This window comes from Pteropus alecto, unplaced genomic scaffold (assembly GCF_000325575.1).
Source record: "Pteropus alecto unplaced genomic scaffold, ASM32557v1 scaffold23, whole genome shotgun sequence".
NCBI classification, from domain to species: domain Eukaryota; kingdom Metazoa; phylum Chordata; class Mammalia; order Chiroptera; family Pteropodidae; genus Pteropus; species Pteropus alecto.
The window spans coordinates 22,653-30,795 of record NW_006435837.1 but is presented as its reverse complement, the minus strand read 5'-3'; the positions used below and the strand labels follow the sequence as shown (position 1 = coordinate 30,795).

The 8,143-nt window shown below is 49.0% G+C and overlaps 1 pseudogene; it reads right to left on the bottom strand.

The window, feature by feature from the left end:
• Positions 1-5,934: 5,934 nt before the first annotated feature.
• Positions 5,935-6,516, bottom strand: LOC102897429 (annotated as a pseudogene).
• Between the last annotated feature and the right edge of the window lie 1,627 nt (positions 6,517-8,143).

Here is an 8,143-nt window from a genome sequence, read left to right as displayed (position 1 = left end):
AGTGTCAGGAAGTTGAATGCATCTTTTAATGGGAAATAATGGGCACCCTCTTTTTATTTCCACATACTGGCGTGTTCCACGATGTCACCCATACATCGGGCAGCTGCTCCTTTCTTAACAACATTCCAAGCCTACGAAACTCGCGTTTAGATAAAAGAACCTAATTCTGCACTGTGCATCTCAATTACAAGCTGTTGCAAATTGCAGATGCAGGAGGAAGGAGGGCTGTGTGAAAGGGCCGGCGTCCCTCAGCCCGCCCGCGGGAAGGCAGCGTTCTCAGCCAGGTCCTGTCTTTGACCCTGCAGCTGACCCTGGGCGGAGAGTCTGTCGGACCACTGCTGCTGGAACCACCCTTACCTGCATGTTGGTGGAGACTTCCAGAAATCACCATCCGCCGCCTGCCTGTTCTTTCTCTACTTCCTTGACCACTTCCTGTCTGACACCCATTTCAGCTTATTCTCTTCCCAAGCCCAGAATGTTGGATCTTTCGGGACTCAGTCCTAGTCTTTCTGCATTTTGTAGTTAGCTGCTGTATTGCTCGAAACATGTGAGTTTTTGACACTCGCTTCTTAAACTGTGCCTTCAGTTATTCCACAGCCTCCATCTTCAGTCTCTTGTGGGTTCTTTCATCTTCGATTCCACCTTTCCCCTTCCGAATATTGCCATTTCTGTTTTTCATGGCATCGACCTCTATCTCTTAATTTCTTATCTGTTCTCTCATGGCTGCGTTTGGTTTTGTTTTTTAAACTCATTTTGACATTTTCGATCTTTTCATAGAATTAAGTCTGTTCACATTTACTGAAAGGACTGACGGACGGTCGCGTGTCACTTAACGACAGGAGGACATTCTGAGAAGAGCATCGTTAGGTGATGTCATCGTTGTGGGTACGTCATCGAGGGCGCTTTCGCATTCAAGATGGTATAGGCTACTACACATCTAGGCTGCCCAGTATAATCTTATAGGGCCACTGTCATATATGCGGCTTCTGGTTGGCAGAAGCGTCGTTACACAGTGCAGGACTATGCTTGATTTTATTCCTTCCCTACTGTATTTAGGCTACATCACTTTACCTTGAAGGCTCTTGTTCCTTTTCCTTATTTTTGCTGGTTTTACTAAGTCGCCATCGATTCTATTCTTTGCCCTGGCTGATATGGACACTTTGTCGTACTTTTCCATTCTTTTAATGGCAACTTATTATCCTCTGGTATTCCTAATCAATTGTGTATTTTGTTACCGCCAATTGAAAACGAGCCCCCTCAACTCTTTTCTCACCGAGACAGTCTACCTCGCATCACCTACCCCAATAACATGAGTGGTTAGACTGTTTGAATCTCCCTTCCCCCTTCTCGCCCTAGTTGAGAAATTTCAAATTTTTCCCTGCTCTACCTCCTTGCTCGCCACCTCCAACGCCTAGGTTTTCCTAAAGCAGTTTAGTTTGAGATGATCATTGACATTGCCTCTGCGGCAACCTCTTTTGTTTTCAAAATCCTTATCTAGCGCTCATATGACATATTCCAAGATACCACTGATGACTGATTTAGGTCAAAGAACATATTACCTATTTTTAAAAATACAATCATTATCCGTGTGATTTAAACTTCAGTACTTGAGGCCTCTGTTTTTATTCATTCGCCGCTTGGTGAGAACGATTTCTTGAGTATTTTCTCAAATAGGTCATGTGGTTGTTAAATTTTTTTAATTCTTAGCAATTAAAAGGGTTGATTTTACCCTGATAAATGAATGAAATGCTGGCTGGGTGTGGGATGCTTGGGTTGCAGTCCTTTACTTTCAGTATCTCTAGATGTTAGTTCAACATCTTCTAGATTCCAGGACTCCGGTGTTGTATAAGAGAAGTCCCACAGTCAGCTTACTTTTTATTTGTAGATAACGTATTCTTTCCGATTGGAAACTTAAGATTTCGTTTTGAGTTTTGAGATTTAGAACTTGACCGAGGTATGCCAAAGCGTGAGTGTCGGCTACTGTCGCAATGACGCTACGTAACAGACCACCACAAAAATCTCATTGCCATTAAACAATAAGCATTTATTGGCCACTCGCATATCTACAAATCTAGGCTGGGCTTGCCTCTGAGATTTAGGTTGGCTCCAGGTCTGCTTTGATGTATTTCTCATCCTCCTCAGATCAGGAGCCTCCCAAAGGATGGCCTTCTCGAGGCAGAAAGGCAGAGGCACAGGACGGTGAGCCCCACCACGCTCGGATCGAATCCACTAAGAGTCCATCGGCCACAGTGAGTCACACGGCCAACTTAAAGTCAAGAGTCAGCGAAGGAGGATCTGCTCGATCGTGTTAGATAAAGAGGAGGGGATCGATATTTGTTCAACAGTAATTTAATCTACTATAATGTACAGATTGTCTACTATCATTCCCATGAAGGCTTCTGGGAACTCAGTGTCCTTTTTCAACCTGTGAACTGGGTCCTTGTTTTGGTCCAGAAAATTTTCATGTATCACAAGCTTAACTATGCTTCTCCATCAGTTCCCTTTTCTCCTTCTCGAGCTCCTATTTTTGCTTCTTATGTCTCCTACATCCACCCTGCAAGTTTCTTCTCTTTCTTCCTATGCATTCCATATTTCTGACTTTTCGAGATATCGTGCTTTGGAATATTTCCTCCCTTTCACCCAGATTACTCATTCTGGCTGCAACAGTACCATCCCTCCTTTAATTCACCTAATGTCTTCTTAATGTTGAAACCATAGCATCCAGTCAGAGAAAATCTGTATGCGTGGAAAGGGGTGTGCATGTACAGGGTGACCCACTTAGCCTGGTTCGCCTAGGACTGCCCTGGTTTTAGCACTGAAAGTCCCACGTCCCTGGGTCTCCCTCAGCCCCAGGCAAATCGGGACAGTTGGTCACCGTAAGGCTATATTGGAATCTCTTTAAATCGTGGTTTTGTTATTATTTTTTAAGTTGTTATCTGTCACCTCTAGTAACTCTGCTTTGCTGGGCGCCCGTCCCGCTTTAGCTTTCTCCTTCTGGCTACTGGGAACGCTTAGATGTCTTATTCTTTTTCTCGGAGTACTGTACTGAGACCACTTGGGTCTCACCTGTCATGCACCAGGGCTTTCAATGAATTCAGCCATTGGCTTTACTGGGAGAAAGGAAAACTTACAAGGCCAGGGTAGCAAGAGGAGGGAAGGCACGAGTCCCCTTCTTTCTGTCACGTGTTAGAGAAGAGTGCGGGTGCCACTGCACCCTCCTGGATCCATAGAGAAGGTCCGTGTTCCAGCAGAGAGACTTGCACCCTTGTCGCTCTCCTTCCGTAGAGCGAGCATGAGGAAAGAACCTTATGCGTGAAGGGACACACGATCTGCTTGGGTGCCAGGCAGTCCGGAGTCGGACAGTAGCTATTAAAAGGAGTCGCCTGGGAACCCCAGCTGCCAGGACGGGAAGGTCTGTCGGGAGACATTTCTCCATGGGTTTCTCCTCTTTCTGCACTTCTCGCGGGCATAGCTGCGACACGTTAGTCACGTTGGACTAACTTTCCAAGGAAGTCCGCATGGTGAACAGCCTTAGGAGACACACATAGCGCCACCCTATGGAGCCAAAGACAAATTGGTTTGCTAACGGGTCTAACAAAGGTAGCGTCTCCCTCTGGAGCAAAACGTCGACAGGTTTACTTGCACCCCCCTTTAAAATGTTGGTATTCCCTAAGCGTGGGTTCTTCCCCTGCGACACACATCCACTGCACAGGCAGCATCCGCTTGGGCCCACCTCTGCGTTGCCCCCGTGGGATTTGGGGGCGCAAGGGAAGCGCTGCAACCGTGAAGCTCATGCTGCCTGTTCCGCTATGAGTAATAAAGTCCCACGTCTCTGACCCGATATTCTTGCTTCTTCTGCCAGCATCCATGAAACCGAGATGGACTACCTCGTTAGCTTGCAAGCAGGGAAAGTCTTATACCCTTCGCAGTTCTCAGCAGAGCCCATTAGAAGTGACGCGCCCTCTCGTCAAAAAGCCGAGTTCAGCGGCAGCCCTCTGCAAACCGCTCTCTCCGTGGCAAGCCGGAAAGAGGTCACTTTGGATATTGCTGCTAAAATATTTTCATAGAGTGGACAGCTCGCGACTAACAACAGGTGTTCGAGAATCCCTGATCTCTCTGCACAGGAAGTCCCAACCTACGGAAGGGTTGTCCTCTACGGGATGATTTGTACACTTTCTTTTTTTTTATGCTGACATTGGTTAACGAAATCCAATAATAAGTTTCAGCTGCACACTTTCACAGTAAGGCACATATATATTTACATCGCGTGTTCGCCTCTCATAGTTACATTTCTGTCACCATGTATTTGACCCCCTTTACCCCATTACCTCCCCCCTCCCCTCTGGTAACCACTAGTCTATGGTCCATGTCCATGAGTCTCTGCGTGTTTGTCCTGTTCATTTGTTGCTTTTAGGTTTATATCCCACATAGAAGTGATATCGTGTGGATTTCAACCTTTTCCGTCTGGCTTATTTCGCTTAGCATGATTATCTCGAGGTCCATCCATGTTGTCGCAAATGGCAGTATTTCATCTCTTCTCATGGCTGAGTAATATTCCATCGTATATGTGTACCACCACTTCTTCAGCCGATCATCTATCGTAGGACACTTTGGTAGCTTCCATGTCCTGGCCGCCGTGCATGATGCTGCTATGAACACTGGCGTGCACATATCTTTTCGAATTTGAGTTTTCAAGGCTTTGGGGTAAATACCCAGTAGAGGGATTGCTGGATCATATGGTAGATCAATTCTTAGTTGTTTGAGGAATCTCCATTCCGTTTTCCATAGTGGCTGGACCAACTGGCAGTCCCGCCAGCAGCGTATGAGGGTTCCTTTTCCTCCGCATCGTCTCCAGCATTCGTTATTACTTGTCCTGTTGATTATAGCTATTCTGACAGGTGTGAGATGGTATCTCGCTGTGGTTTTGATTCGCATTCCCCCGATAGCTAGCGACGTTGAGCACCTTTTCGTATATTTGTTGGCCATTCGATCGTCCTCCAGGGAGAAGTATCTGTTCAGGCCCTCTGCCCATTTTTTGATTGGATCGTTTGTGTATGAATTTTTTTTAATGAAAATAAGTTTATAAACAGCCGTTAGACCGGGCCCTAGTTTTTCCTAGACCAGCCCTCTAAACTCATCGAGCAGCTTTAGTTTAGTGGCTGAGACCACGGGTTCTGGAGCCAGACTACCTAGATTCAAATCCTGGCCTCTCCATGAGCTAGACGTGTGCGACCTTTGACGAGTTCCATTAACCTCTACGTTCCCTCTCTTGAAAATGAAGTTAAAAACGCTCACCACCGATAGGCTCGTTGGAAGGACTGAATGAATAATGCGTGCCTCGTAAGCCACTTCTTTCCAAGCTGTTGCGATAAGCATTCGATAATCTGGCCGCTTATGTACCATTTAAATAAACCTGATCGTCACCTGTGGTCTCGCTCATGTAACACATACTGATGGAGATGATGCTTATTACCTACTTTCCAGGGGGCGGGGCTTCCATTAGAGCAAGTATTCTTAACCTGAGGTCCATGGACACCTTTTTTCAAAAAGAAACCAACCAACAAACGAATCAATAAATTAACCCCGTCGCAGTCGTCAGGTAGCGGTACGTTCCAGCCGAGTAGAGGAGAAACTTCGTAATCAATAGCCCACTTCTAAGTACAAGAGAAATGAAAACGGAACCTGACTGGTGTTAACATCGGATTTATTTGTGAGTATGTTCTCGTTTCAAACATGCAGTTGATTCCGGTTCTGTTACTGTCCACGGGCGAAGTTCTGTCACGACGTTTTCCAGAAGAAACATCAGCAACGATAACGGATCAATGAAAGGAAGCTCGAACAGCCGGCTTCGGGAGGGGTGGCAGGCCAGGCTCCGGGCCAGTCAGTAGAAGCAGACCGTGTGCAGGAAGGTCCTGCCGCCAGGCTCCAGGCCAGTCAGTAGAAGCAGACCGTGTGCAGGAAGGTCCTGCCGCTCTTCTCCTCAAACTCCTGCAGCAGCTCACTGATCTCATCGTCCAAGTCCAGCGACTTCTGCAAGCACTGGCACAGTTTACAGATGACGAACGCCCCCAGCGTGGCCTCTTCCTCGTTGTCCGGGATGTCCACGTTGATCACGTGCACCAGCTGGAAGGTCTCCTGCTCTCTGGCGTTCAGATCTTCCACGACGTAGTCGTACACTCTCTCGTCACAGGTGAGGATTAGGTCGAAGGGGTCGTTGCAGTCCTGGAACCTTTCGGGCCGAGGCTTGATTCGCTTGTTTCTGGCCAACATGTGCAAAATGCCCTTCCGCGTGTAGAAATCCTTGTCCTTGCTAACGAGATCGTTGTACATCTGCTCGTAGGTGGTGTGGTAGTCGTAAACGTTGGGCCTGTCAGGGGATGGTCCTGGGAGCTTCACGTGAGATCCTGTCCCGAAGGACCTGACCCTGAACCCCCTTTTGCCCAGGAAGTTGTGCGCCTCCATGCTCCGGTTCTGGTTGCTCCAGCACACGACGGCCACTCGCAGCGAGGGCGGCATGGCAACCGCTGCACCCTCCGAAGTCTGCTGTCGACGAGACAGGCTTGTCGCTGTCGCGTAACCAAGATGGAAGGTGCTATGACACCCGGATGCCGTGACGCCACAGGAGCGGTGCTGGTGACGTATGTCGTGGGGGCGCGTGGCGCAGGCTGTGCACCGTGTCCCCACGTTCTGCCCTTGTGGGCCCAGCGCGCCGGGGGCGGGCGGAGAGGCCGGCCACACGTGGCCCGGCCTGCGAGCATGCGCTGCTCGGGGCCGCCTGGCGTGGCACATGCTCCTCGGAGGTGTCGCCTGCCACCTGCCGCCCGGGCCTGTGCCGCCTCCTCCGTGGACGCTCCGAGGAGAACCGTGGACTTCAGGAGGGAGAAAAACCCCTTACAGCTGTATTTGCTCTGATGTCTCACTGAAATGCAATGTTTCCTGAGTTTACTCCTCTAGGTGAAGAGCAGCGTGGTGGTAACCACGTCTACGAACTTCTACTGACTGGAAATCACAGGGGGTTTCGTGCCATATGTCCCTGCTCGCGGATATCTCGAAACATTTCTGCTCATCGGTACTTTGAAATTATAGCAGGTGTTAATCCCGCCAGCAAACCTTATTATTTAATGCACTAACGAAAAAGCGCGTGTATTATTTATCATAACTTTATTTAGTTCGACTTGGAGGGTAGTAGTTTAGTGTAATTGGCTTCCTTTGTAAAGCCGTCGATTCTGCTTTATGCACCTGAGAAGATTCTTCTGAGAAAGGATCCATGGGTTTCACCAAACGCCACGGAGGCCGGTCGCCAGGACGCAAGCAGCTCTGCGCGAGGACTGAGCGTGGCCTTGCTCTGCCCGCTCCGTTCTCCCCGGCGGGACCGCCAGCCCCGCGCGGAGGGCGCTGCAGCGCCGCCTGGGAGCGAGCGGGAGGACCTCGCTAATGACAGGGTGCGCCATTAAGAAGCCTGCTTGGTCCAGCTCTGAATCCCCCCTCGGATGTATGCACAACACGAATGAAGAGAACACACTGACGCCAGCGGTCTGACTCCTGAATATCCCTTTCAAAACGGCAGAGGTGTCAGTTATTAGCTCCCCTCAGACGGCAACATACGGCTAAGTGACAGACCCTAATCTGTCATTTCGACCATGAACCTTGGGGTCTCTCCGGCCCTATGGGGGGCCCTCCGGGGGCGGATCTACGTCTTGCCCTCCGAGAGGCAGTGCAGAGGACAGTGTGGTAAAGGGTCTCTGACCCCGGGGGGCTCGGGTCCAAATCTAGGCTTGGACACCTAATAGCTGAGTGACTCTGAGCAAATTACTGAAGCTCGGGATGCCTTGTTCCCTCATTCACGATTGTACTTTCCTTACGTGGTCCTGGCAAGGACCGAGTGAGTTAAAACATGTGAAACAGGACAGGGCTTAGCACGTAGTGAGAACGGGGCGGGGGCGGGGTCGAGGGGGATCCTGTATTTTACAGCCCAGGTGTTTTTCAAAATACGTTTAAAGCAGCTAAGTAGATTGTCCCTGCAGATAAAATACAAAGTCTGCAAGACGAAGGATTATCTTATTAGATTTTATGGAAAAGATATTTAACCCCCGGAAACACTACTAGGTCTCTGTCAAGGTTGTCCTCTCCCTTTCCAGTAAGC